The following is a 13,230-nucleotide window of genomic DNA, read 5'->3' on the forward strand; positions in this document are numbered from 1 at the left end:
GACGAGATCGGACAATCAACTGACAGAAACAGGGAGTATAAATACAACATCAAATGGGGGAACTAATGAGTTAATTAATTGACAACAGGTGAACTGAATGAGAAAGAAACAGACATGAAAACTAGGTCACAAGGACACAAAGCATAATCCTGACAATATTCAAATAGAAAACAGTTATTTTAAATGGTTATAATATTTCACAATTTTACAGTTTTTGCTGTATTTTTGATCAAATCACCTTGGTGAGCATAAGAGGCTTTTTTTTTTTTTTTTTTTAAATCTAGTGTAAAATCTTACTGACACCAAACTTTTGAACGGTAATGTATAGTAAGGGTTTAACAATATTATAATTGGAACAATACATATTGCTCCTTTATTGATGGTAAATATCTTTTACAAAATGTTATCAGTAGATACTGCTTTTGTTTGATTTTGCTTTTCCACACATTTTTGCACCTTCAGCTCCATTTAAATTCAACCCATTTCTCTTATTATAAATAACCACTTATTTTATTCAATTTCAGCCTCAAAAATAAATGTCATTATTATAATGTCATGTTATTATTTACTTTTACAAATATAAAACAACACAGTAATGTCTGCATTTAAGATAGGATAATAATCCTACTATATTAATCTGCTCAAACATCTCTCACAAGACCCTATAAACGTGAGTGACTATGATTGTCACGAAACTGTTATTAGTATCAGAAATCACACATTGCTATATTCGAAAGCTTACCTGGCCTGCAGAATGAAGTTCCAATAATGGTCTTGTCTGGTAGTTCACTTCTGAACTCTGCATGAAATAAAAAAGAGTGACAATGGCTCATTCACAGACTATCAGGCAGACTGATAATCATCAATAATGACCTAAATGAAACAGACAAGCAGAAACACTCAATAATGCAGCACAGCATTTGACCTATTTAGCTCCCACATACTGTAGCACAAATAAACCTTAAATAAACCTTTTGCAACAAACAAACAGGCACATTCAAAACCAACAACATTTATTTACTGACCTATTTTAAATAAATAGCTGATAATATGGCCTTGTAGACCAGTTAGAGAAGAACTCTAGAAAGAACTCCATCTCCCCATGTCTCTCTTGAGCTGGAATAGTTTACTATAATGAAAATAAACTAATACACCAACAACAATATTTTAGGTAGAATTTAGATTTCAGGTAATCTAATTGTAAGGGGTGTACTGCCTCAAACAAAGGAGGCAGCAGAGGCAAAAGCATTATGCAAATCTATGGAACACTATTAAAAGTGTTAAAGGTAGGGTAGGCAATTTCAGAGGGGCTAGCAATAGCGCGCTAGCTTTGAAATCAGAAGATCCCACCACCTCCCCTCAGAGCTCTCTCCAAAGCCACACCTCCTCCAAAACACATGAATGCGCACAGAGCAGATTCTGCAAACCACCACGAGAGATGGCATTAAATTACCTCATGGTTCAAAGCACATGACATTTCAATAATGAACGTAAACAAAGAGCACTGACTTGTACCACCTGACTGCTGCAGATTCATTTCGCCATTGATAGTGTTTCCATAGAAATGCATAAATCCAAGTCTGAGGACGTGAACTGCACCGAGTAGAACGTCACGGGTTGCTATCTCTTCATCACGGTAGTTATGTCATGAACCCTCATTGTTTTGGTTCAGGAGGAACTGTAAAAGGTGGTTGCTGTTTGTTTGCAGTGCTCGGTGACTGTCTGTCTCTGCATTGCCTCATGAAACATGCTGATGATGTGTGATGTCTGACATCCTATTATTGCATTTGGACCGAATGCAATGATTGGACAAACATTTTGGTCCTGAGACTTCCACAGACGATATAATTACATTGGTAACACTTTACAATAAGGTTCATTAGTTAACATTAGTTAACTACATTAGTTAACATGAACTATTAATGAACTGCACTTATTAATCTTTGTTAATGTTAATTTCAACATTTACTAATACATTATTAAAATCTTGTTAACATTACAAACAACAACTGTATTTTCATTAACTAAGGTTAACGAAGATTAATAAATACAGTAACAAATGTTTTGCTCATGGTTAGTTCATGTTAGTTAATACATTAACTATTGTTTAATTAATGAACCTTATTGTAAAGTGTTACCAGTGCATTTTTTAAATGCACTTCTATTGATTGTTATCAGGATGTGAACAGAGTTTCAACCAGTATAACAAAAAGTGTTTATGAAAAACTTTGTCTATCCTACCTTTAAGCTGCAAGTGTTACCTTAAAATGCTATTTCTACTTGATCTAACCTCTAGTTTAATTTTGTTGGTGTAACCTAATGTAGCTATTTAAAAAAGAAACATTCTAATGATCTTCACTTTTCAAAATTAGTAATTGTCTTGGTAACAGCTGATTAAGGGCTAGCTAGCATGTTAGCTTAAAGTTGAAAATTACCTTTCGTGTAGTGTGTAACATAGCTCTAAGTGAATGAAAACATCCTGCAAAGTTTTAAATCTGAAAGTGCACCGTATATAAAGTTATTGTCTCAACTCTGAGTCAATTAAACGAGTCATTTGTAAAATGAATCCCAAGCCATTTTGTTGTGACGTCACAACGAAACATTAGCATATTGCCCGCCCACTTATTGCATGCGCAGACACCAGGGAAAATTCATTTTTTCAACAATACCACAGCAGTACAGTCTTTTGTTGTGTTCCCGTCATTTTACTGATGAGTGCTTCTCAAACCTCAGGGAGTTTAACGCAGGATTCACAAAATGCTTGGTCTTAAAATATGGATCAATGCCCCGTTTATTTGGACCAGCTTGCTCCTCTGAATCTCAACCTGTAAGTATGATTAATAATTGTTTATATTTTCTAGCGATCGTTCAAAATTCATAGTTTTGTATGTTATGTTGTGTAACGTACACCCTAGTCTGTCTCCTGCTAACCGGCTAACTCACGTTTCTGTAGTTCTGCTATTCAGATGTGGGGCCAATATTGTCTAAAAATGTGTCAATTAATTCAGCTTGTCTGTCTTATTAGGAGTAATGATCAAGGATGGAGCACGACTTTTGTTTACAAAGTGTAATGCATCATCAGCTATTCACGTTTGTGCTCGGCTAACGTGGGAGTTTACAACATACAAAACAAACTGTTTTTTCCTCTGCGTTTTTATTATTACAGTAGAGTGGAGCTCTATCTGTATTATAATAAGATGTTAAGATGCTAGTCCGCGCTAACTAGTTGAAGTATTCTCTCTGTAAACAGTAAAAACTCTGTCAAACAGTGATATAGCCATGTTTTACTTTGTTAGTAGATATGATGAAAAAGTCTGTACACATCTGGCCTAAATGTTTATCTTATGTTAGAGGTTTTCAGCTTCGCTTGGCATTCTGATACAGTTCCCACTGGTGCACCTACATGGTCCGTGTACGTTTTGATAGTTTGTTTTCCAATTTGAAATGAAATACGCAGAAACGAGAAAACGGTCGTTTCCCGTTTTTTCGTTCGTTAAAAAAAACGGAAAAACGAGATCTTGGCTCGATTTTCGTTTTTTCGGGTCACGGATAGAAAACGGAAACACGACTTCAAAACTCGTTTTCCACACGTGGGCGGTCATTACACGCCCCTTTCAGCCGATTGGTCAATCAAATCTGAGCCAGTGACGTCATCATCAGTTCGTTCAACAAAATAACAGTCCTCTGCTGCTATATCAGTATATGTCATATATCGGCTTTCTTCTGTGCAACCTAAGGCGTATTTCACAGAAATATTTATTTCAGAAATGTTAATCAGCACGCAGGCTGTTGTAATACTGATTGTAGTTTAATATGCATGGTGAAACTGCGCTACCCATACACAGAGTAGAGGATGAGAAGCACAGATTAAAAAAAAAAAAACTACAGTTTTCATTTTATTCTATTTTGAAGTCACAGTAAGCAATTTTAAAAAACGAACAATAGCTCATCTCTCTTTATTTATTTTTTTATATAGCCTAACATTGCCTGGACTGAATAATGTTAATAACACTTTGGTTAAAAGATTGGGGAAAGATGTAAAGATCAAACATTAAAGATCAAAATTACAGCTACAGATGCTGAACGTCAGCGTCAAATATAGCCTATCTTTTGTTGTTGTTGTTGTTGTTAAATGTGCGAGTGTTGGATAGTGTTGTTGTAAATATATATATATATATATATATATATACACACATACAGGTGCTGGTCATATAATTAGAATATCATCAAAAAGTTGATTTATTTCACTAATTCCATTCAAAAAGTGAAACTTGTATATTATATTCATTCATTACACACAGACTGATATATTTCAAATGTTTATTTCTTTTAATTTTGATGATTATAACTGACAACTAAGGAAAATCCCAAATTCAGTATCTCAGAAAATTAGAATATTGTGAAAAGGTTCAATATTGAAGACACCTGGTGCCACACTCTAATCAGCTAATTAACTCAAAACACCTGCAAAGGCCTTTAAATGGTCTCTCAGTCTAGTTCTGTAGGCTACACAATCATGGGGAAGACTGCTGACTTGACAGTTGTCCAAAAGACGACCATTGACACCTTGCACAAGGAGGGCAAGACACAAAAGGTCATTGCAAAAGAGGCTGGCTGTTCACAGAGCTCTGTGTCCAAGCACATTAATAGAGAGGCGAAGGGAAGGAAAATATGTGGTAGAAAAAAGTGTACAAGCAATAGGGATAACCGCACCCTGGAGAGGATTGTGAAACAAAACCCATTCAAAAATGTGGGGGAGATTCACAAAGAGTGGACTGCAGCTGGAGTCAGTGCTTCAAGAACCACTACGCACAGACGTATGCAAGACATGGGTTTCAGCTGTCGCATTCCTTGTGTCAAGCCACTCTTGAACAACAGACAGCGTCAGAAGCGTCTCGCCTGGGCTAAAGACAAAAAGGACTGGACTGCTGCTGAGTGGTCCAAAGTTATATTCTCTGATGAAAGTAAATTTTGCATTTCCTTTGGAAATCAGGGTCCCAGATTCTGGAGGAAGAGAGGAGAGGCACACAATCCACGTTGCTTGAGGTCCAGTGTAAAGTTTCCACAGTCAGTGATCGGTTTGGGGTGCCATGTCATCTGCTGGTGTTGGTCCACTGTGTTTTCTGAGGTCCAAGGTCAACGCAGCCGTATACCAGGAAGTTTTAGAGCACTTCATGCTTCCTGCTGCTGACCAACTTTATGGAGATGCAGATTTCATTTTCCAACAGGACTTGGCACCTGCACAGAGTGCCAAAGCTACCAGTACCCGGTTTAAGGACCATGGTATCCCTGTTCTTAATTGGCCAGCAAACTCGCCTGACCTTAACCCCATAGAAAATCTATGGGGTAATGTGAAGAGGAAGATGCGATATGCCAGACCCAACAATGCAGAAGAGCTGAAGGCCACTATCAGAGCAACCTGGGCTCTTATAACACCTGAGCAGTGCCACAGACTGATCGACTCCATGCCACGCCGCATTGCTGCAGTAATTCAGGCAAAAGGAGCCCCAACTAAGTATTGAGTGCTGCACATGCTCATACTTTTCATGTTCATACTTTTCAGTTGGCCAAGATTTCTAAAAAATCCTTTCTTTGTATTGGTCTTAAGTAATATTCTAATTTTCTGAGATACTGAATTTGGGATTTTCCTTAGTTGTCAGTTATAATCATCAAAATTAAAAGAAATAAACATTTGAAATATATCAGTCTGTGTGTAATGAATGAATATAATATACAAGTTTCACTTTTTGAATGGAATTAGTGAAATAAATCAACTTTTTGATGATATTCTAATTATATGACCAGCACCTGTATATATATCTATATCTATCTATATATATATATATTGCATTTGTGATTAGGCCTACCGATTGTCTAGCGTCAAACCTGTAGCAAGGAGCATAACGGATCCCGTGGCAGACGCATTTAACGATGACATGTCGCATGAATGTACATTTACATTTAGGCTACTTCCCCAGCAACAGCAGCTAATGTGACTTAATCACAAGCCGTGACAGGTTATGAATAAACACCTTCTTTCTCTGCAATTAAATTTATTCTCAACATTTTATTTTAACGATTTTTTTCTCAAAATAAAACGTCTCTGACTTCGAGTTTATTCTCAACATTTTGTTTCGATTTTGTTCTCGAAATTTAGCTATATTTTTTCTCAAAACAAAACGCATTTTTTCTTGTAATTTACTGAGTTTATTCTCAACATTTTATTTTGACAATTTTTCTTGAAATTTAACAAATGTAATCTCGGATTATAATGACTTTAATCTCGAGATGGTTTTATTTTTCATTATTGCTTGGTCCTAATTCGTCAGAATCTGGCCAAAATAAATAAATAAATAAAATAATAAAATAAAAAATAAAAAAAAAATTCTACATCCTACATACCCGGTGTTGTCACATGTCAAATAGGAATAACAGTTTTATTAGCCTATATTTATTATATTTCATATTTGTCTTTTTTCCATAGGCTACATATCGTGAAAACAAATGTAACACACACACACACACACACACACACACACACACACACACACACACACCACCACCACCACCAACAACAACTATTTTGGTTAAGAAGTTGCTCTTATTTTTTTATCGATGACTTCGCAGCGCATTAGTATTGCTGTGCATGAATAACAATGAAAATATGAAAATATATTTAGCTACTGCGCCTTTCGACGAAACCACTGTAAAAAAGACGAAACCCAGCACGGAGGTTATCGCGGCCATGGTGATAGTTGTCCCTGTGCGCCACCTGGTGGATAGCCTATTTTGTAATGATTATGTATGACTGCATAGCCTACTATATACTGCAAGGAATGTCATGCGTCTGCTAAATGATTGAATTTAAATGTATAAAATGTAAACAAAACATTAAAATAAGAAAAAAAAAAAAAAAAAAATTAGTGCAGTAGCCACTGATCTATAATAGAGAATAGCATTAGCTTATATATAGCCTATATAGATCGGTGATAGTAACGTTAGCCCAAAGGATGTCATGCGCTTGGCTACAGATATAGAGGCATTTACATTTTACATTTTAAAAACACAATGACTGCTTAAAAACAGACTTAATTAAATTTACTGTAGGTTTTTTTTTATTTCTGTGAAATACGCGTTATTGTTGCACAGAAAAAAGCCGATATATGACATAAACTGATATAGCAGCAGAGGACTGTTATTTTGTTGAACGAACTGATGATGACGTCACTGGCTCAGATTTGATTGACCAATCGGCTGAAAAGGGCGTGTAATGACCGCCCACGTGTGGAAAACAAGTTTTGAATTCGTGTTTCCGTTTTCTATCCGTGACCCGAAAAAACGAAAATCGAGCCAAAATCTCGTTTTTCCGTTTTTTCAACAAACGAAAAAACGGGAAACTACCGTTTTCTCGTTTCTGCATATTTCATTTCAAATTGGAAAACAAACTATCAAAACGTACACGGACCCTACATAAAGTATAACAGTGACGCTGCTATCACGTCTTATAAACAACTAAGGTAAAACTTACCATATAGGAACGTCATATTCCAGTCGTAATTAAGAATCAGTTTCTGGTTAATAGACTACTTCAGACGTTTCATCGTCAGACTCGGGCTCGAATTGATAAGGTAAAATCGATGCTATCTTTTCTGTCCATACACTTTATACAATGTCTTGCGAATTGATAGCTGTCATTCAGTTATGGCAATGTGCGCGCAGTAGACCAATCACAAAGGATTGGGCCATCTGACCAATCAGAGCAGTGTAGGCTCACGGAAAGGAGGGGTTTAGAGAGACTGATTGTTTGAACTGCTTCTAACGAATCGTTTACAAAAGATTGAAAACTCAGGTGAAATGAAATGTATATTATGAGAAAACAAAAGTGTTTTTTGACCTTGCATGCATGTAAACCTGCTGTAGGAGAGTCCCCAAAACAATATTAGGAACCTTAAAAAAGGCATAATAGGGGCACTTTAACACAGCATCAAAACACTACAATCATGCCCTGATGAAACATAGTACCAATTCACAAAATTAACGGAATGCATAGCTGATATAAAAAAAAATAATAAAAAATTGGATGACTAGTATTTTTTCTACTACTACTTCTTACTTGAAAAAACAGGTTTTCATTATTGAACCAAAATCTAGAATACTGTACATTTGATGGCTGCTCTGTCAAGTATTCGTCATCAGTCAGGAACCTGGGTGTGCTCTTTGATACCAATTTTTCATTCGAAAGCCACAAAGCCACTGTAAAACCACATTTTTCCATCTTGAAAATATATAAAAATTACGACATATGCTCTCAATGACAAATCCAGAAAAGTTAGTTCATGCGTTCATGACCTCAAGGATAGATTAGTGTAATGCTCTACTGGGTGGTTGCCCTGCACACTTAATAAACAAACTCAAGCTGGTCCAAAATGCAGCAGCTAGAGTTCTTACCAGGAAGTATTTAGCCTGGTTCTGTCAACACTGCATTGGCTCCCTATATAGCATCACACACATTTTAAAATCTTGCTAATTATTTAAAAAGCACTAAATGGTTTAGCTCCTCAGTACTTGAGCAAGCTCTTAACGCATTATAGTCCATGTCGTCTATTGCGATCTCAAAACTCTGGCCAGTTGATAATACCTAGAATATCAAAATCAACTATAGGCGGTAGATGCTTTTCCTATTTAGCATGCAAATTCTGGAACAGTCTTCTAGCCTTGTTCGGAAGCAGACACTCTCTGTCAGTTTAAATCTAGACTAAAAACACACCTCTTTAACCTGGCATACACATAAAACATTATCACATTTATATAATCAATTAAAGGATTGTTAGGCTGCATTAATTAGGTCATCCGGAACCGAGAACATGTCCCATAACATCTGATGTACTTGTTAAAGTGTTACATAAATAAAGGTGACTTGACTTAACTATTTGATTGAAACCACGTTTTTGCTCCAAACTCACTATATAATGTCCATGCGATGTTGATCTGATGTGACTTCTTATCACAGAATGAGGCAGAAAATATATTACTTTATAGTATTCATACTGTGATAAAGGCTACGTTGATTTGCATTGCGTTATAAATACACTTTATTCTTATGAAAATACCCGAGATGGCTTGAAGAACACAGATAAACTGCAATCACCTGTTTATTGTCTCAAAGTTCCATTAGTCAAAACGGATCTATCTGCATTTTCATTTCCACTACAGCGGTAGTGGAAATGTCCTTTAATGGATTTGAATTTTAGAAATGTGAGTGTTTTATGTGTATTCTTGGTTAAAGAAATGGCTCTTTAATCTAGATTTAAACTGACAAAGAGTGTCTGCCTCCGGAACAAGGCTAGGAAGGCTGTTCCAGTTGATTTTGATATTCCACTGGCAAAATTTTGAGACTGCAATAAACATTAAGGGATAGTTCACCCAAAAATGAAAATTTTGTCATTACCTACTCACCCTCAAGTTGTTCCAAACCTGTATGAGTTTCATAGAGCTGAACATCATCAGCGTTACATTGGTTTCTAATGATATCTCCCAAGGATAGCATGTACTGGGCAAAAAGCAACAATCCTAGTACAGAGCTTTGCGGTTCTCTATATTGAACTTGCGATTTATATGATACCTCTTCATTTACTGCTACAAATTGATAATGGTCAGATAAGCACAGTTTGAAACATGCTAATGCAATTCCACTAATGCCAACATAATTTTCAAGCCTATTCAAAAGACTGTTGTGGTCGATAGTATCAAATGCAGCACGAAGATCCAGTTACACTAATAGACAGATATACAACCATGGTTTGGATGATAAAAGCAAATCAACTCTAATGAAAGCAGTTTCAGTACATGATACGGTCTAAATCCTGACTGGAAGGATTTATGCTGACAGATACCATTTCTGTATTGTGAGGATACTGCCTTTTCTAGTATTTTTGACAGAAAAGGGAGATTTGAGATCGGTCTGTAGTTAACTAATTCTCTAGGATCAAGTTTTGTGTTTTTTTTTTTTTTAATGAAAGGCTTGATAACAGCCAACTTGAAAGTTTTTGGGACCTATCCTAGTGACAATGATGAATTAATAATATTAAGAAGGGGATCTATGACTGAGACAAGTTTAGACTATTCTTCCTCTCCTATAGCAAAAAAAAAAAAAAAAAAGATTGAAAAAAAGATTGGAATTGTTCCTTAGAGGGTCTACAGTGCAATATCTGATGCAAAACATAAGGTTGCATGGTTATAATTATCTCTCTGATAGTATCAATCTTACAAGTAAAGATATTCATAAAGTCATTGCTTCTGTGGTGTTGGGAAATGACTGAACTTGTTGAAGCTCTATTTATGGTTAATTTAGCCACTGTATAAAATAAATACCTAGGGTTGTGTTTGTTTTCTTCTAAGAGAGTCGCAAAGTAAGCAGACCTAGCAGTTTTTAATGCCTTTCTGTTGGCCAAAACACTATCCTTCCACGCAATGGAAATACCTCTAGGTTTGTTTTCTTCCAGCTGCGTTCCATTTTCCAGGCTTCTCACTTGAGGGTGCAAGTCTGCTCACTGTACTACGGTGTTGGACTGTTTTCCTTAATCTTCTTTAAGTGTAAAGGAGCAACCTTGTCTAAAGTGCTATAAAAGAGAGAGATGCTAGTTTCTTTTGCAACATCGAGTTCTTCTAAGCTATCTGGTATGCTTAGGAGTTGAGACAAGTCAGGAAGATTATTTCTAAAGCAATCTTTAGTGGTAGAAGTGATAGTTCTGCCATATTTGTAACAAGGAGTTGGTTTTGCAGCCTTGGCTAAGTGGAGTATACACAAGACTAGATAATGATCTGAAATGTCATCACTCTACTGCAAAATTTCAACGGTATCAACATCGATTCCATGTGTCAATTTTAAACCTAAAGTATGATTATGACAAGGAGAGGGTCCTGACACTTGTTGTCTAACTCCGATAGAGTGCCAATCCCAATGTGTCTTTTTCATTATCTACATGGATATTAAAATCACCAACAATTGAGGCTTTATCTGCAGCCAGTACTAACTCTAATAGAAAATCAGCAAATTCTTTAATAAAGTATGTGTGGTGCCCTGGTGGCCTGTATACAGTAGCCAGTACAGATGTCGCATGGGATTTATCACTTACACTAGATAACGTTACATAAAGCACAATCACTTCAAAAGAATTATACTTGAAACCAGACTGCTGAGTAATACTGAAAATATTACTATAAATTGCAGCAATACCTCCCCCTTTGCTGTTCAGACGAGGCTCATGTTTATAACAGTAATCCTGGGGGGTAATGCAATTGGTTTTATCCAGGTTTCTGTCAAACAGAGCACATTTTATGTTGTATTTTTGCATTATTATATCATTTACAAAAAGTGCTTTTATAGAAAGGGATATAATATTCAGTAAACCGAGCTTTATCATTTGTTTATTTGTATTATATATATTTTTTACTCTATCTTTTTTTATTTGTTGGACATCAATTAAATTATTACCTTAAAATGGGTTTGGGAGGTTTTTGTATCTACTAGTTCGGGGAACAGACATAGTCTCTATATTATAATATCTAGGTCAGTGGTTCCCAAACTGGGGTACGTGAGGTGACAAAGGGGGGTACGCGAACAAAATGCTGAGTAGTTCATTTAGTTCTACCCTACCTTAAAATAATATTAAAACCGAGCATGTTTTTCTAACTGGCAAAATGCCGTAAACCCATTACATTTAATCAAATTACCTCATCTTTTGCAGTCAAAAATGACTGTATCCACAGAAGTAGCACGCATAGATTGCGTGCAGAGTCTGCTGCCTTAAATCACGCTAAATTACTGCTGTTCTCGACAATGCACCTTTGTAAAAGTGGGGATTTAGCACTTACTCGCATGAAGAACAAATATAGACACAGACAGTGGATTGATATCGATTCAAGACTCAAACTTTCTTCGATACAAAAACATACCTTGTGTGAGTTCTTGTATTTAATGTTGATAACGCGCAAGAATGCAATTGTTCCCAAATATCCACATGACTGCAAACGTGACTTTATTATACAACAGGTCAAAAAACAAAACGTACATTTTAAACATGGTAATGTCAGTATTTACTCTATTTTGCAACGAAATAATAGTTCTAACGAAAACCACAGCAGAACTACAACACACGTCGGTATTTCACGAACAATTCTGCGGCTTTGAACGAATCGTGAGAGTCAATGATTCATTCACAACCACTTGCTTCTTTACTGAATGAATGACTCGATGACTCACTCATAAAAACAGTGACTTGCTGCCACCTACTGGCGGTTTTAGTTTAATATTTAAAAGTATCACTTTGTTTTACCATCATTGCATATTTCTCTATTGAACATTTTTTATTTAAAACATAATTTATTTTATAAAGTTATTCATAAAGGTAAAAATATGCACTGGAAAATCAATTTATGGGGCAAATATTGTCCCTTAATGGTAAAGGTGTGACTGCAGTCTAAGTGGAAGAGAGAGGGTATGCAGAAGGATGGTAATCCCTTGAGGGGGTACTCCACTCTAAAAAGTTTGGGAACCACTGATCTAGGTGAAAGAGTCCCTCTGTGCTGAGATTTAAGGAAAATGTGCTTTTCACTACTCCCACAGTGTATTGTAGAGTGCAGGAAATTTTTTATTTTTTATTTTTTTGAACTGATGGAGCTACACATAAAAATCTCATTCCAGAACCGGGGCCCTTAGGGAAGACCCTTATAGGCCCTCCTGGCCTCTGGGCCCCCTCTACACAGTCCCCCTTCTCAATCTATGTATTTTGAGCTAATAAATTGTGCAAATGTTAATATTTGTGTAAAACTGTTATTGTTACGTTTCGTTGACTACAGCTTTGCATTTTTAACTAGATATTTTCACACAGCTCATTTTATAGTAGAACAGGGGTAATATTATTTATAGATATCATTTATAAAAATAAAAAAAAATGTTATTTATTATAGCCTATCATATGATTAATACAGTATTTTTTAATTATGGTTAAATATGATGATCATTAGTTTATAAATATTGAGATTAGTGAATACCCTCATGTCAATGACTGGAAAGTTCAGGCAATACTATATATTATCACGTCAATTATTGTACCTTTAACCCCGACAGTTGGGGCGCCTTTTACCCCAAATATAAAATAATATTTTAAGATTTAATATTACCCCAAAAAATAATATTTTTTAATTACATTTAACAAAACTGAAATACAT

Source organism: Ctenopharyngodon idella, chromosome 2 (assembly GCF_019924925.1).
Source record: "Ctenopharyngodon idella isolate HZGC_01 chromosome 2, HZGC01, whole genome shotgun sequence".
Taxonomy (NCBI): Eukaryota; Metazoa; Chordata; class Actinopteri; order Cypriniformes; family Xenocyprididae; genus Ctenopharyngodon; species Ctenopharyngodon idella.